Here is an 18,181-nt window from a genome sequence, read left to right as displayed (position 1 = left end):
CAAAAAGAAAGATCACGCTGCTTCCTGGCTTAATGAACATGGGCAAAGGATGATCACAATAGAATACATTATGCCCTTGTTAGTAGAGGCAATCAATTAACAGAGCAGACCACTGGCACACCATCTTTCCCGCTTGGGCACTGGCTCATTCACGGCCCAAACGAGTGGCCTAAGGAACCCCTTTGCCTCACCGCTTTTCCCACCCTCAATGTCCAGCAGCCACAAAAGATTTTATTTCATTCCTCAATGTGAAAGGGGACAGCGTTGCATTTGCATTTCCGGCCCATTCACGCCACATTAGTTGAAATATTGGTCAGGTTCCACTACAGTCAAAGGTCCTGGCTCATTGTTAAATACGTGTGTTCATGTGTATGTACATTAAATGGCATATTCACTCAACTAAATTCCCACAGCCTTTTTAAACCCAGCTATACCAACAAAAGCGCTGTGATGCTGATTGGACTTCCTCAATGGAAAACTGTCCTCTGACAACACAGTGTAGCCCCTATAGCTTGGCTCCACACGATGGGAATCAGACATGACAATGTCTCTGTGACTGACACTGACAATTGCATACCAAATTGTCACTCAGGTCCCATCAGCAATTCATACAGCGGTTGGGTGAAATTCCTTCATCCTTTTCCCACCATGTTTTCTGCTTCTTTTTTGTGTCAGCCAGAGGAATAGCTCCAGATAATGGCAGCAATCTATATTGTGAAAGAGGCAAGGAATAGTTCTGCCTTAACACAGGCACAAATCACCACTGTCTGGCTGGGGATCTGTAAAAATGTCGCTGATAAGTAGAACACACTGCTTTCACTCAGGAATGTTGCTGTGATTCCAGGCAGAGGTTGGAAATGGTGGACACAAAAAGGAAATGAAGTAAAAGGGGAATAGAGGAACAATTGTATTAAGAGTCAGATGTAGGACTGTTTTTTTTACTGAAGACACATCATGCATCTCTTAGGAGAAGATGGCCTCGAGATGTGCTTCAGGGAAGCTGCTGTTGTTGTGTTTAAACACAAATGTACACTCTATGGCTATCTGAATGAAAAAGGTCTGTGTGTGTTTATGTGTATATGTATTATCAATCACATTTCCCTTTATGCTATAGATAATATTACCAAGTTAAGAAATTACTACAATCATTTTGGTATGAGTGAATGAGTACGAAGGTGTTTGCATTTCCAATGTTTAACCTCGCTACACTGCAGTTTCTAACTATGCAAAAACGAGCATACAAGGCTCCTGCCTACAGTCCACTTGCTGTCTATAAGAGCTTCTTCACTAATGCATAGATGAATGGAAAATGCATCAAAATATACATATTTTCTGTTGTTACCAAAGGAACCGTAAATTGGATGTTATCTTTTTTAACGTTGAGTGCCTGGGTAGAAATGTTTTTGTGATCTTCAAAGTACCTTAGAATGGCGCAGGGTTGTGTTTTGACCTTTAAAAGAGAGAACAAACATTGCATTCTCCTCTGTGTATACTGTATGCAGCCTGCTTGTTTGTACTTGTTGGAATATTCAGTTGCTAGTGCAAAAATGTTGAAATGTATTCATTGTTTCCAGGCTGCAGAGGGCATAGTGTTCTCTCTTCACTTTGAAATGTTCAACATCTAATGCATAGGGAGCAGGAATGGTAACATGTGGCGTGCAAGGGAAGGATGCACACAGTGAGTGTTTAATAAGTTAAGTTAAAACACTATATAATCCACTACTGTTTAAATAAGTTAAGAAAAATATCTTCATAGTTTTGCATGGACAACTTCCTCCCCCTAATAATTAAGAAAAAACACAAAACATAGATAAAACGAAACAGCTATTCTTTCTACTTTCATACATCATTCAGTCTTTTTTTAATTAATTATGCTAGGTTCCACGTCAGACAAATCATTAAAACGTGTTCTCAAATGTGTCCTTCACAAGCTTTTCTATTTACCTTATTTACTCTAGCTTGCTTTTTTTGCAGTAAGACATCTTGTTCTCCTCTTTATCTGTTTTTCTTGATTATCTCCTGCGCTCTCACCGCTGGGGGTCCATGTACAGGTAGTCATGCTGCTGACATTTGTGTCCAAGCCCGGTGACATGGCCTTTACGACCCCTTGCTGGGTATTCCTTCCCTTTACTTACCCCCTACCGCCATTCTTAACCCACCAAGTCCTCTTCATCTGCTTAGTGAGTACACATGCTTGATGCAGGGTGAGCAAATACAGTCACCGCATGCTGGGATGTGCGGCACACATGAAAAAGGATACTCAATCTGATGTGATAAGATAGTACAAACATATGAGCTCTATCCTAATAAGCACAATAACCTGATAATGTGTCTTCGAATGTCTCACAAGATGTCAAATATGTTCACTTCAGTAGAGCAATACTTACTTTTTCATAAATGTAATGGCCATATAATCTCATCTACGTTATTCACTATACAGTAGATTATCTGGAAATATTCTGACCCTGACTGTGATACAGAATTTTGGAAGAGTTATAAGGTGCACACACAAAGTGCAAAGCCTCATTGTTCTTCTTCTCAAACGCACACGCACAAACACACAGACGTGCTCACCGTCCCTGCAGCCATGGGAATGGAGAACGCTGAGGTTCAAGGTCATTTCAAGTATTCAGCAGCCTGGGGCTCTCCATTGTCAGTGCATCACATCATTTTGCACACACACACATGAACTCAGATGCAAGCACAAACACATTGTTGGTAGGCGTATATTCTACACACCGCATCTCACTAACACTCGCATCCGAGACAGCAAAGTGTCTGTCAGGTGAGAACATGACACCTCGAAAGTCCGCTCACGTGCACTAACAGTCACAGGTGTGAATCTTCAATGGAGTCACAATTATCCTGTTTTGTTTTTAGGTCTAGATACAAAAGAATGAAAGGTATGACTATTGGACAATTTCTGTTTTCTTTCATCATTTAGCTATTCTGCTGTGATTGCTTATTCTTCATGCTCTACAGTCTACAGATGGTGCAGTATTTTCTAATTTTGCGCGGCACTTACCATTATTTGGCCGACTGATTATTTATATTTGGTTTCTATTAGGTAAAGGAGTGAGAATTTGTGGAAATAGTGGAGTTTTTAAATACAGAGTGGAGGTGAGGGAGAGAGAGAGAGCAGCAGTGGGTGTGATTAGCTCCTTTGTTGGAGGTCTGTTGAGCTTCATTGGCTCCAGAGAATAGGTTCCTAATGAACCCAGTCAAGCTTGGACCAAACTTTGTGCTGAAGACAAACTAAGTTATGGTGGTCTGGCAGAGCGCTGAGGGCGAGCCGACTGATATACAACGCTTGGACATATGGTCCCCCCCCCCCATCAGGGCCTCTCCCAGCCACTTTCTCATGTCCTGGTTTCTGGTGTGTGTGCTTTTGTCTGTGTTTGTCTCAGAGGGGATACACACAAGAAGAATATTTATAATGTGATTTTTTATACATTTTTGATAAGTCAATGGAACAGAGAACTGGAAAAGAAAAACAGAGAGCAAAGAGGGAAGGGGGGGTGCTGCTTGATGCTTACTGAAAGCGACAAAAGAGAGAGGGCTGCAGGCTTTGTCTTTCCAGCTGACCCCAATACTGAATCCTTTCTGACACATCCTACAAGACATGGAGTAACTGAGTAAATCAGGCCAATCTGGCTGTGGTGTAGCAGTGAATGCACCATAACAGATGCAATATGGAAGTGAACCACATGGTAGCTCAACTCATTACATAGAAAAACATATGAAAGAAAGAACACCTTTTATTGTACGGTTTTAAAATGGCATGTTGCAAAAGTGTTCTTTATTTGTAGAGAAGTGGAAGATTAGATAGCATATGTAAAGTATGTAAAGAGGAGGCGCATGTGAGCTTTGAGGGTAATTGTTTGGGTCAGGGTGGGAGCGTGGGGACGGATGGCTTCCGTGTACCACCAACAAGGCTCTCGGTAACTGAGCCGGCGAGGGGGAGAATGGGCCCACTACAGGGCCACACAGCAGGCTCAAACAACACTTATTCTACTGGCCAAACTGTCAGCCAGAACAACTTCATTGTGCCCAAAATTGGAGTTGAAAGCAAGGCAGAGACTTGGAAAGGGAGGGGGGCGGTGGGAAGGTAGTGAGAAAGAAGGGGAAGAAGCATAGAGAGAGAGGGAGTGAAGAGAGAGGGGGTCTGTGGGAAACAGGGGGACTGAAAAAGGGGGAGTCCTAGAGAAAGTGCAGTCCTGGGGATGAATAGGGTCAGACGGTGTGAGTTCATTTCAGTGAGGAGAATTCCCACAGATCCTAACTGAGGGGCAGACGGCCACTAGCAAGGCAGTGGTTCCAATGGAAATGTATTAAAATGCATTCTGGGTAGATGGACTGAGATTTTTAATTCCTGTATCTATATTGCCACCACTATCTGTTCACACCATGAAAAACATAGCTCAAAGAGAATGATGATATAACTGTTATGCTACATACAGAATGATACTAATGTGCATCAATTGACTGCTTCTCTTAGGTTTATATGTATTTGTTGTAGACCTGAGTAGAAATACAATATTATGCTGGTTCTCTTCTTGTACTCCCATTGTGTACAACCCCTCCCCCAACATATCATGGCAATATTTAATCATACATTTGAAAAAGTATTATCAGGGCTGTGTAATAAATAACTGTGCCACATACCCAGAGGCATTATTCACCTTCCTGCAGGATTTCCCTGCATTGGACCCCAGGAGGGAGCCCACAGGCTCTGATCTGTATATAGTATAACAGAAAACCTCTTTAGACTGACACTAAAGCAGTCTAAAACACTGATTTACCCAACTATTCTCCACTGTGTCTCTTCTCTTGCTGGCTATTTCAAATTCATCTCTCTGCCCTTGGTAACTACTGCAAAAGGGTGAAGAAGTTTACTTAGTCACACCGAGTTAAGGGAGATGAAGAAAGTCTCTGATTCTGTGTGTGTGTGTGGGCGAAGGTGTGTGTTTGTGTGTGTGCACTCTCGCATGTCAGTGTGGTGTGGTTTGCACTTGTATTAGTGTGTATGTGTGCGGGTGCAAAATGCAGAAATGTACACACAGCCCTGTTTGATCCAGAGCTAGCCCTGCAGCTCCCAGATACTCAACAAAAGGCCTCCTCTATCTATTGTATGAGCTGTGTGTTTCCCAGGAGAGCTCGGGCTCAGCGAGAGAAGGGCCCCAGATCGCTTTCTCCTCACATGGATGTTATTCGCTCCACGGTCCAGCAGAACACTGTCCAAAAGGACTGGCCTTAGCATCTTGACGTAATTGACACATAGTGTTGGGAAAGAGAGCCAGAGGGTGTGAGGAAGAAAGAAAAAAAAAGTGAGTGTCTTGACAGATGACATATGAGACAGACAGACAAAGAGAAGGCCTGTCTATAAAGGTGTTCTCATATGAAAAATAATATGTATTGTGTTCTCCACCATTTTATGTGCTCCTTGTCTTTACACTAGTCAGTTTCCTTGTCAACCTTGTTCATGAATGTAGATCCGCCCGGTGGGTGGGTAGAGATTTCACCCTGATCTTGACAAGCTCTCCCATCCCTGACTGCATACTAATTTCCCCAGAACTACTGAACCAATGTAAAACAAATACAAATTGCCTGGGCTGCTGTTCATAGCTTGAGAGGCAGGGTCTTTGGAGGTTAGCAGAAAGTAGCTATCTATTGTGTGTATGTGATTAATCAGATTGTCTGCTGTGGACAGAGGAGCTTAAAGGGACAGCTAGTTGGCTTTACGATATCTGTAGGAATCTGTCAATATTCTGAGCTAATGAAGGGAAGTGTAAAAAAAAGATGAATTCATTCACCAGTCAATTAAAAGTCCATCAAATGTCCAACGCGATCAGGCAGACAACAACTGATTTTGACAAAGACATGTCTGTATTTCACTTTTCGGGCAATCCTCAGCTGCTCTCTCTTCACCAGCTGTCTTTATCTAAGAGTTTTGAACGCTATATCTATCAGAGTACTTCACTTTCTCTAACGATATCTAAAAGTTTCCTTGAGATTGGGAGTGCCTGCGGGGGTTGACCATAGATCTTAGTAGAGCTTCAGAAGCAGACAGTTGAAAACAAACAGGGTAGGCTGATACCATCTAATCTGTTGAACACCATTATCGTCTAATATATCGCTATACCCCCCTCCATACGGTGCATGCACCCACCCTCCAAACCAGACTTACTCTCTCTCTCTCTCTCTCTCCACCCTTTGAGGTAAAAAGCTTGTGTGTTGAGGCTGAGAGTGAATGTAAGCCATTGTTATGGTGTAACCGGACTCCACAGCAGGTTGTTTGATCCTGTTTGGGCCTGAAAAGCCCTTTTTTGTTTCTTGAACTACCACATCAGCTGAGAGGTTCAGACAACAGACTCTATTTGTAGAGTCCTCTGTCTGTCTGCTTCTCTTTCCTTTCTTTCTACTTTCCATTCTCACTTCATCGGTCTTAATCTGTCATCCAGATTCAAATGTTTAGTCCAAAGCTTTAATTACCATATAGAGGAGCGTGCACTCATTCACAAACTGTACTTAGACACAAACGTATGCTTTTAGGCACACTCTGTCGCTCTCAATTACTCCTTCTTTCTCTCTACCATTTTTTCCCCTTCTTGTACCTTTTTCTCTGTACAGACACTGGGATTATATTCCTCACTTACACCTCTGTTATGGAAACAGCAGAAGAAAATGTTACTGGAAAGTGTTTGAATGACAAAAGCTGTAAATTGTTTTGTTCGCTCACAATACTAGTGATACCTCCAAGCTCTTGTTGTGTTCCTGTTTACCCAACATCATCTCATTATGTACAGTACAACATAGAATCAGGCTGCCGTATTGTCGAATGTGTTGGGCGCCTACTTGCAGTTCTACGCCTTTGTTACGGTTTTGGCATTGTGTTCTGAATTTATGATCTGTTTGGCGTTCAGTGTGGACAATGTGCATGCAAATATCTCCGTCCCATTCTGCCAGCTGTCGTTGTACATCAGCTTTCCTTCCTTAGAGGTATAGATGTAAAGTTGGAGGGGGGGGGGGAATGGCCCTGTAGGTTTTTGTAGGGAGATTTGTGCGGGTACACATACACACACACACACACACACACCCCCATCTGTGCCCCCAACCCATTTCAGATGTGAGAAACTGTACCGTCATTTGCATAAGAACAATTGACACTTCAACTTAGCCTTCCAATCAAAGAGGATTCTTTTTTTCAGCAGATGTGCAGCCATTGCCATATTGGAGAATATAAAAAGGGAGGTCAAAAAAGAGCATGGATAGGGGGAAACATGTCATAAAAGATTAACCCTTTAATTTGCTCATCTCAGAGTAGAGGATTTGATATGGCTTTTTATTGCAAATATAACTTGATATGCAGTAAAACAGACTTTTGTAGAGAATATAAAGTGTTTTCTTCTCGCCTCAATCAAGAGTTCCTATGACTGCCAGTTAGGAACAATGTATTTTTTTTCCTGACTGATAGGTATTTATCTTTTGAAGCATTAGGTGCAGTGACTGTGTTATGTGCACGTTTACACATCTATACTCACCTCGGTGGCATTGGACGTAGGGCAAGAGAGTGAGTGCTATTAAGTAGAGTGTGCATGTGTGTCAATGTGAAAGTGTGCGGATCGAGGATTTGCTCACATCAAAGCATTAAAGCAAGTGCAATGATGAATTATTGATAATGGCTAATGAAAAGGATCAGTTCAGGATGAACTACAAGCTTAGCCCTGAGGGTTAACACACATTCATACACACAAGCACCATTCAAACACCTATTTGAGGTTTTAACAGGAAAACTGGTGCAAGCGTACTAGGTATTCTCTGTCTATATCTCATTGTTTGCCCCATGTTCTATTTTATCCACTCCAGTTAAGAGCAATGGAGGGCCCAACATTGGGACAAGATAAAAGCACTGTGCTTCCTGGCCTACCAGCTGACAAGCAGGAAGTCTTCATGAGGCTGAGCCTTTTTTGGGGGAGAATAAGGGAGAAGGCTTCAGTTTTGGGGGAAGGGGATAGAGAATGGGGGTTGACGGTTTGAGGGCTGAGGGGGGGAAAGCCTCGGCGCCAGCCCCTCTGAAGCGCTCAGCATCCCCCCACTTATGGGATGGCGGATGTGTCTGGGGGTAGCCATGACAACACTGCTGCATGCCAGGGACATACCACGGCAACAGGGACAAGTAGAGTTGGTGTCGATGTGTGCGTGTGAGTGTGTGTGTGTGTGAAGATCCATTAAGGCCCACATATCTCGTTGACATTAATATTCACTCGGTCAGACAGGAAAGCCACTGCTGCCTCAATCAGTTTGCTGTTAGTCAGGCACAAATCACAGACACCTTTATTTTAGACTTGGAGGCTTAACATGAAAAATATCCACAGTATACATGCCCTCTTGTAAGTGAATGTAAGCTAGTTTCTGTAGTTTGACACAGTTGTCAAGGAAAGCACCTACTTGCTAATGATTGGACATGGCACAGTTTTATACTTGTAGGATATAGTTTATACTCACACAGACACAGAGAGGTGCCCCCTCACATTCACTCAGGTCATGAAGCATGGTCAGGTCTCACTTACTCTCTATAACAAACATGCTCCCACACACTGACACACACACACACACACACACACACACACACACACACACACACACACACACACACACACACACACACACACACACACACACACACACACACACACACACACACACACACACACACACACACTGCTGTGTTATAATAATCCCATATGGGACAGCAGGGATTCTCACTCAGAAAGTACCCATATAATGATGCTCTGTTGAGTTCCTGTGTGTGAGTGTGTGTCTGTAGAAAAGAGAGTGTAAGTTGCTATATGTGTCATAGGTTATATACTGTTTTATTTTTTACCAAATCCCAGCCCACACACATACACATGCTCACATACACATGCATGAAGAGTCAAACTCAGACCCTGTGGGAGTGTATTTTTAACCCCGGCTGCCTGTGCATTTGCTGAGGGGTTAAAGGGCCGAATGGTGAATCAAGTAAATAATTCACAATAGCTGAAACTCTTTCGATGTAACCTCAGAATGCATGGGGGGAAGGAGACCAAAGAGACTTAGTTACGTACTTGCACACAATAGTCACATCCAATATTGCTTGGTGTTTTGAGTGTACTGAGAAAAAAGTAGGCCAAAAAGAAATATCCATTAAGTCAAACAGGGCTCGCATCTTCTGATAAAGTCTGACTCTATTCAGCGTCGGAAAAATGAAATCTATACCTTCCATGTATGTGTGTTAATTTCCGGGTAAACTTACAACTATAGTACTAAAATGTTTTGTCTATTTTGTGTTTCTAGGTTGGATGGTGACCTCGTAGATCATGACCCAGAAACAAATGGCATAGAGACTGAAGTCTCCAGACTAAGGACGTCAAGGATATTCAGCTGATCTCAGAGGTGACTGCGCACTCCCCTTTCAAGCATTGACATTTCTTCCATCTTATTATATGGGCAATATTTTACGATTTCCCTGCTATGGATCAGTGGTCTCTGCATCCTTTTTCTCAGAGTATTCTATATGAAAGTGTCTGTAAGACATTTTGAGTGACATTGCTTCTGTCAAACGGCTGATTGAAGGAGACACAGAGAGACATGCTGTGCTAATGAAATCGCCTGACCCACATCTTTTAATGCTATCCATTTCTCCAAAGACACAGAAAGGGCATTTATACAGGTAAACCATGACTGGTCCCTGAAGTGAAAGAAGGGTTTTTCAGAAGGACGAGGAGCATCCATTATTTACTATACTGGGGTTGCTAGACACTTAGGAGATAATGCAGTGCTTCAAGCATACAAAACATAGAGCCTCCTCTGTGCTGGCAAGGCCATTGTTGTGTGTTTTGAACATGTCTGTTTCCATCCATACTGACAGATGAAAAAGAATATGTCTCCGTAAGGTTCAGAAGCACGGACAGAGATAGAGAAATAAGGAGAGAATAGGATGGTGGAGAGATGTGTGTGTCAGCCATATCTTTGTGTATGTTTTGTTTATTCATGTCTGTGCATTTGTACATGTGTGTCTTTTTATTGCCACCAATCTGTGTGTTGGCCTCTGCTTGTACAACAGTGTCCTCACCTACCCATGTTTATATAGTCTAAATGAAGTAATGGTACACAGTGCAAGCACATGCATCTTGTTTCTCATGCAATGACTCTCAGTAGTCTCTAGCAGGTCTCATGGGCTTCAGTCAGCAGCAGCAGCCTGCTCCTCATGGAGAGTGGATGCATCTGACTGTAGTCTACTGGGAGTAGTTAGCATAAGGGGAGCAAAGCATACAACTCTTCCACCCTGTTACCAGACTTGGGGCAACACCAGGCACTACTTTCTGCATTTGTCGATTTCCTGAGGGACAATTTGACATGAAATCCTTTTGTGTGGATGAGGGGAGACCACTCCCAAACAACCCTGTATTTTTCTGCATATATATGCATTGTGATGGAGAGCATGACAACTGTCTATGTGTATTGATCTCGTCTGGGAAAATCAGGGTCCACTAAAAATCACAAAAATTAGAAGGACAAAATAAATATATATTTTTTAATCAAGTTATGTTGGTGATGTACAACATTATTTTAAAGGTATCATACTAGAAGGAATGAGTTTGAGTCAAAGTAAGTCAATCTGACAATTAAAGAAACATCTTTACAAGTCCACATTCGTAATTGGTGAAAGTACAACTGTTGGTTATCATGCATGGTAGTGTTTGTACTGATTTTACTTGGGCTGCATTGTTGCAGCTATTTTCATTTACATTATAAACATCAAGCTCAGATCTTCCTGTTCAGTCTGTGAATTTCAAATTTGATGTAACCTGAATATCAGAGATACTGAGAACTATCAGCAACGTTGTGGATCCACACACAAACACACACACACAAGCACTGCGGACATCATCCTTATATATAGGCATCAAACTGCAGTGTCAGCAGAGAAGATGGGGAGGTTGCAGAGAGAGGCACAGGCACATCTAGCGTTGACTAAGATCAGCTGCCACAAATAGACAGGCAGGCCAGGAAGGCAGTATGTGCCCTTGAGGTGCCGTGTGCAGGCGGGTGGTGTGCTTCAGTTGTCTGAATCCACCTCCCTTCATCTTTATACAGATGGGCTGAGTTGGACTGTTGATGGCTCAGGGACCCTCTGCCAATCCTGAACTGCTCTTTACTGTCAGCCAAAAATCAGAGAAATGTGTTGAAAGAGAAAGTATGGTCAAAACTGTTTTCTAAATGCTTGTAAAAAATTAGGGGAGGAGTTGCTGACTATCAAGAGTGTCAGAAAAGATAAATCAGCAATTTAGAGTTTACCTTAAGGAAACTCTTTTGTTAAGTCATTGGATCTTCAAATGACGTGCTACTCGGCCATTGTGGTGTGATGTTGTAGACAACAACACCATACACAGAAAATGTAACTGAACCAGTCAGACAACCTTACTGTCTCAAATAACCCCAGCTGTTCTCTACAGCCTATACGTTCATATCGGGCCCCATACCTTTCATGCTTGTCAACAAGCTCTATAATTCTGGGGAAATATAATACCATAATGTCCTCGTAAAGAAGGGAGTGTCAAGTATGGGAAGAGTAGTGGGGGAGGGCTGGAGGTGCAGGTAACCTAGGTTAGCTGGGTGTACAGGGGATCCGATAAGGCGTTCCCCAGACCTTACAGTCTACCAGTCTCCTCTATGAGAGAATAATAAGCAGCTGTAACCCTGAGACACTCCCAGGCCTGTGTCCTCAGCTACAAAAACATTCACCGGTCGTCTTATCAGGTTCTAAGGATATCACGTAAGACAATACATGTGAGAAGTGCAGTGGGAACAATGGGAGGAAAGTGCAGCGTGATATGAGGGGGACTAATGTCAGCGGCTATTGTTCAGGCCTTTGTCACTGTCAAGTACACCGGGAACTCACAGCTCACTGAACTCCTTTCATTCAAAGATCTTGCTTTGGGATGTGATGAAACTCTACAACATGTGTTGTACACACTAAGATTATGTGTTTGTTGAAAAATGTAACATACAGGTTGCTTTAAGAGCCCCTCTGGCTGGGGATGATGATTTAGTCTCACACTTCATAGTTTCTAAGATTACCTTTTTTAGGTGTAGATGTAACACACACAGGATGTTATTAAAGCCCATTAAAAGTTGACACCTTGATGCTTTGATATTGTTAATATAAGGTATTGTCAAATGAGATTTCCTGGATTTTTAATCATTGTCATATTTCTCTTTTTTTTTTATAGGTATACGAGTTCTTCTGATCAACAAGAGATGAGCTTGAATATCGTCAAGACAGAAGCTTCAAGATGTCCCATCAGAAATCTCACAATCTCTAGGAGTTTCATGTTACTCTCTACGACTCTTGAACCCTCACCATATTCTTGTTTCAGTCTTTGTGTCAAATGGTGATATAAGATTGACCAAACTGAAAAGTATTGTGACCTTGCACTAATATATATATTTATTTATTTGTATATGGGAGAATATTTTATAAGAAGAAATGATGAAAATATACTCCACTTTGAAAATTGCATTTATTTAATGTAACTGATTGAGTCTAACAAGTATATTTTTTGACAGCAAAATAAAGGCATTTTTTTTTACTTTAAGTGATGTTTTAGTGTGAGTTATTTCCTCTTCTCTGAGTAGTGCTCTGGCACTCCAGGTAAAGAACAATGTGCTTGACATAATTGGGTCCTATTTGGTTATGAAAAGAGCATGCACACTGATAAAAGCTGGCAGAGTGATCAAAGCCCAATGCGTCCCGATCAAAATCATACACCTGACACAGTTGTAGTTTATCCTGACAGACTAACGAAATGTGGGGAAAAGGTTCAGACAGAAGCCTCCCAGTTTAGAATTAGCTCGATTTCACACTCTGTGCTGTTTCTGGTGTACTTCTCTATGTCTGTCAAATCAAATATATCTGTGCGAAATACAAAATAGCAATTAAAAATTGGAATGATATGCTTCTTTTTGTTGCCATTTCTTCTCCATGCTGCATGTCAGGTTTATGTTTTTGAAAGAAAAATACAACAATCTAACTTTCGTATCGCTGTTAAAGTTTCCCCTGAATCTACTCAATGTACAACAAGAAGGATCACAAGTAAGATCCATAACATCTTGACAAATTGTTTCTTATAGGATAGATGCATCATTTTCTTCCCTTCTCAATCTTTCATTACTCTCCATTCATCTTTTTTGCTTCCCCATTTTCCCTTCTCCTTCCTAATCATATTAATTCTCACTGTCCCTTCCTACTTAACATTAATTCTCACTATTTTTCTCACACTTACACCATCTTCATTTCCTTTACAGCATCACTCTTCTTTTCTACAACCATCTTTCAGTCCCGCCCGTCCCCCCTCATATTCCCCCACCCGAACCATTCTCTTGCTACCTTTCTCTCTCCGTTGTCTCTCTCCTTCTCAGATGTCAGATCACAGTCTACTCTTCCGCTTGCCCTGTCATCACATTTTTCACACAACCCCATCCCTTAATTGGGCCTGTATCATCATATCATGTAGAATATCTGATCACAGCAAGAGATGAAAGATGGCCTCCACCTATCCCCTCCCAGACAGACAGACACAAACACATACTATACACACACACACACACACACACACACACACACACACACACACACACACACACACACACACACACACACACACACACACACACACACACACACACACACACACACACACACACACACACACACACACACACACACACACACACACACACACACACACACACACACACACACACACACACACACACACACACACACATCAGTAGTCATGTGGGACAGGAATCCAAGCTGATACCTGTGTCAATTTTTACACACCATGTTTGCACCAAGTTGTCGATGTGATTGTTACAACGTGACAGGTGAGATGGTGGGTATTCCGCGAATGTCCACTGATGTTCGTATCAGCTGCTAGTGGCTTTTGTGATGAGACAAAGGATGCCCTGGAGCCAGCAGTGTCACATCTGCAGGTAACTAGCAAAATAAAGGAAACAACAACAAAAAGTGTCTCAGGAGTACTAAAATAGCTCCAACATGTCTCTGCATCAACTTGAAGGATACAAAGATGAAATCTTGAGCAAGATTTGCAGTCATTTCTGTTGCTGGCAGACAATGCTTCCCAAATATGGTGTACTATAACAATTACTCATATAATGGAATACAATTATGAAAAGGGCCACACCTTCAAAGTGCCGAGTAAAACTGAAACCCTCTTGACAAGCATATTGTGTCACACAGCTGCAAAATCTTACTTTTCCTTAAGTGTCTAATTCTGAACATCTAAGATCTCATTTCTGGCTGAAACTTTATATTAGTATGTTGGCATTACATCACAATAAATCTAATCATGTTATTTTGAGTAATCTTTAAATGTAAATAAAAAGTGTAATGTTTGCACAAGCAGAAGCCCACTTTCTTTTGGAGGCCTTACCAGGTGAAACTAGTCAATTTCCCCCAAAAACAGGCCGCACCCATTGTTGGTGTTCACATAATTTTGCCAATTGTAGCTGACACCTGCACTCAGATGTTTAGGAAAAAAATATTTTCCATTTAATTACCATAGTTCATACAGAATATATACTGTGTCACTATGTGGGTGTAAAGTCTACAAAAAGTTCAAATGTCAGAAGTAAATCCTGATCACAGAGCATGCAAATGTAGTTCTATTTACACGTGGAAAACAAAATGCAATGGTCTGCAACAAAACGGTTTTGATGGAAAAAAACGGTATATCCACAGATATAGAGGAAGAAAAATGTGTTTGTTGGTTAAAGCGAGGACTCTAGTTTTAATTAGGACACTATATAGGTCACAGGCCTGCTTTCTGCAGGTGATGTCAAACAAAGTATTTTAATTATTGTAATTCACTACATTTGTTTTCCTTAGCATTTGGACGTTTTTAAGATCACAGTTTTTTTTATTGTTAGACTGCAAAGCCCAACAAAGTTATAAGCCTGTTTCTCTGTTCTGCTGACATGACAAGAATATTAATATGCTTTAATGAGTGTAGGTTCGAGCATGGGAAAATATTTTCGTAATTAGATTTTGGGCTGGATACATGCAAAATCATTGATCGTGTGTTATAAACTGCACACATGCACTACATGACTGTATTGTGATGAAGACTTTATCAATAACCAGGCTTTATCCATGAAATAAAATGCTCACTACAGATCATTCCGTATTGCGGTACTTGGTAAATTAATGTGTAGTTTAAAAGAGACATAAGAAACGTGCGAGACATGGACCCTATATGTCTTCCTGGAATTGTAATGCAGCTGTCTACCTCTTTCAGTACAATTGAATTGAGCCGGGAGCAGTTGGGAACCACAAAGATCTCAGATGGCACTTAGGATTGATCTCCTTAAGGCAGTAAAAAATATAAATGCAAGAATTCTACTATTGAAGCAGAGCTTTAAAGAAAAAAATCTTCTTTTTACATTAAGGTGTTTTTTGGCCCAGAAACATGACCTTGGAAGCTGCTGGCAGGCAGAGTAAAGAGTAAAACTTCTAAACTCCATTATGTGATAGAACTTTTTTGCTCCTTTCTTTGTCTCCCTGCTCTTTTTTCTACTAGACGGCACAGTATTTCACTTTTATCTACAGATAGCAGGACTTTGTGTTATCTTATTTTGTTGGGTAGAAGATTCACAAGTACTATCCGCCCCGTGATCCCAACAGACGACAAGATACAGAACTCTAGGTCTGTAAAACTTCAGAGTGAGAAAAATGAGGTCTTACTGAAACTACATTTGGTGTGTGTTTAACTCTGGTTATTGCCTAAGAGGATCTGGAAATCAAAGAAGCTGCCGGCTGCATCAGGTTATAGAGCTATGAGATATAATACAAGGATGTGTGCAGATTGTTAAAAAGCAGCTTGTTTAAGATCACATCTGAAATGTGGTGCAGAAACATGGAGTGTTATTGAATTATTCAAGGTTGTTGGGTGTTGGAACTTTACCAAAAAAAAGCACTACTTCTCAAATGAAAATGTAGTCGCATGTTATGAGCAACTTTTCACTCCTCATCAGATACAGCAACCTTAATATCTCATTCTGTAAATAAGCACTTCCAAAAAAGAGTATTATGTAACTCCACAGCCTTGTTGGAGAAACTCAGGCACCCTTGCATTGACACCACCCATAACGTTCAAGAGTGTTTATTTGAACTGGTTTGAACTGAATGTCATTCATCACTATCAACTTTATAAAAGTGGGTATCATTTTATACAACGTGACTGTTTGGGTTTGTTTGGACAAATTTAGTTCACACCGCTACATCTTTTGACTCTCTATCCACTATTATTATTTCGCCATCAGTTGTAAACATTTATTCAATACATAAACTTATTTCAACCATTTATCCAATACTTATAGCTAACCGTTTGAACTTCCCTGCTTGCTTACCAACTATTTTTCTGCATCCTTCATCGCAAAAGATTAGTGTCTTTGACCGTTACTATATAGTTAGGACAGATAAACTGGAAAGGGGGATAGAGAAGGAATGACATGCAACTTACAGGGTGGTTTTGAACCCATGGCGCAGTAGGTAAGGACTCAGTGTCGATACATAGGCTGCAACTGTACCAGGGAGCTACAGTATGCGGTTAAATCCTAACTTATATTGTTGAAATTGTACAGCTGACTCAATACTAACATTCATTTTGCTTAATTAGTTGAGCTACTCCACATTCCTTCCATGTACCCTCTATACTGCAGGAAACCCCCTCTGGTATATAACCAAGTATGATCGTGTAACAGATCACACAGTCCAGTAGTGCCTCTGTTTTGGAGAAACTTGGTGCTCTGGCGACCTTTCCTTACAACGGCTCACTATCCCACATTGCCGTGACATGCCAAGGCTGCCTTGTTGAAACTGGGCAAGAACAGAAGACATTGCCTGTACGAACGTACACTTGTTTGCGTGTGTGAGTGTGCACAAGCGTGTGAATGTATGTGTCTTTCTCTTTGTGCTCAGTCTAGAGTGATTGATTTTGAAGTGTAGAATCTTGACAGAGTGTTCGGCTATCCCAGGAGGCACGAGACCACAGGGCCGAAACAGACTAGCAGCCATGGCTTTCTTCTTCTCTCTCTTTCTTCTGTTTCTCTCTCTGTACCCATTCTCTTCTGGCCTCTCTCCTCCTCCATCAATCCCCCTTTCAATCTAACCCCTTTTCCTCCTTGCAATTCCTACCCACCTCTTTGATGGGTTTATTGATATGTAATATTGATATTTATTGCTGGCTAAAATGAACCGCCGTCTTGCAGGTGGTGGGTGGGGATTCCTGATGTGGGTCAATAAGAGACAGACATGCCTGGTGATTTGAGGGAATTCCCAGCTGCTGTAGCTTATACTGCTGAGATTTAGCCCGTGTCAAACTCTCATCCATAGGAAGAAGAAAAGCAACTGAGATGTGAAATGGAGGGGTCTCAGGGAACATTGCAGATTTTCATTATTGTTTAAATAGATTGTATAGAGTGTGAATAAGCTATTCTATCACCTATCACTTACTGTCCCCAGCTATGTGTATATAGGTACTGTACCAGAAAGAGAGTGAGGGAATAAAGAGGTTCTGTTATACTCGCAGTAGCAAATGAATCCATAAGTGCTCCTTCTGCCCTTATGTCATGTATTTGTGGGAGTCTGAAAACGATATCAAAGTTGAAAATATTGAATTAAATGTACACTACACGTATGACATCACCATGGCTACACAACTCAGAGGAATTTCTTGAAATTACGCTGATGATTGGCTATATATTTCCACAAATAAAAGAAAATAACTCTGGAAACACTGTATCAGTAGAGCTGTGATGGATCCCGCTAAACTAACTCAATACAGCTGGGAAAATCTCACATTTGAGTTTGTGAATTGTACTGTAGTATCTCCAACCTGCAGGTTGTCAGGAGGGCTGAGGGTAACAAAACAGAGGCACTGTTCCTCTCTGCTCCGCCATTAGTGATGTTGTGTCACCCACTCCTGGGGCTCCGGCTTTGTTTTCCCATCATGCCCTCTCTGCCTGCTGGTTGGTTTAAACAAGCAGTATTCTTCTTCAGCCTTTCAATTATACCATGCCCCGCAGCAGCACCCTGCACCCTCTATACACTGAG

General features: G+C 41.5%; 1 long non-coding RNA gene across 1 annotated transcript in view; it reads left to right on the top strand.

The window, feature by feature from the left end:
• Window positions 1–12,955, top strand: part of LOC117473029 — a 35,024-nt gene extending 22,069 nt beyond the window's left edge. The window contains exons 3-4 of the long non-coding RNA XR_004554981.1: window positions 9,337–9,435; window positions 12,276–12,955. This is a non-coding gene — a long non-coding RNA (uncharacterized LOC117473029). The remainder of the gene's footprint in view (window positions 1–9,336; window positions 9,436–12,275) is intronic.
• Window positions 12,956–18,181: the final 5,226 nt, after the last annotated feature.

This window comes from Trematomus bernacchii, unplaced genomic scaffold (assembly GCF_902827165.1).
Source record: "Trematomus bernacchii unplaced genomic scaffold, fTreBer1.1, whole genome shotgun sequence".
NCBI classification, from domain to species: Eukaryota; Metazoa; Chordata; class Actinopteri; order Perciformes; family Nototheniidae; genus Trematomus; species Trematomus bernacchii.
Note: the sequence above shows the minus strand (reverse complement) of the source record. Positions and strands in the feature narration are given on the sequence as shown.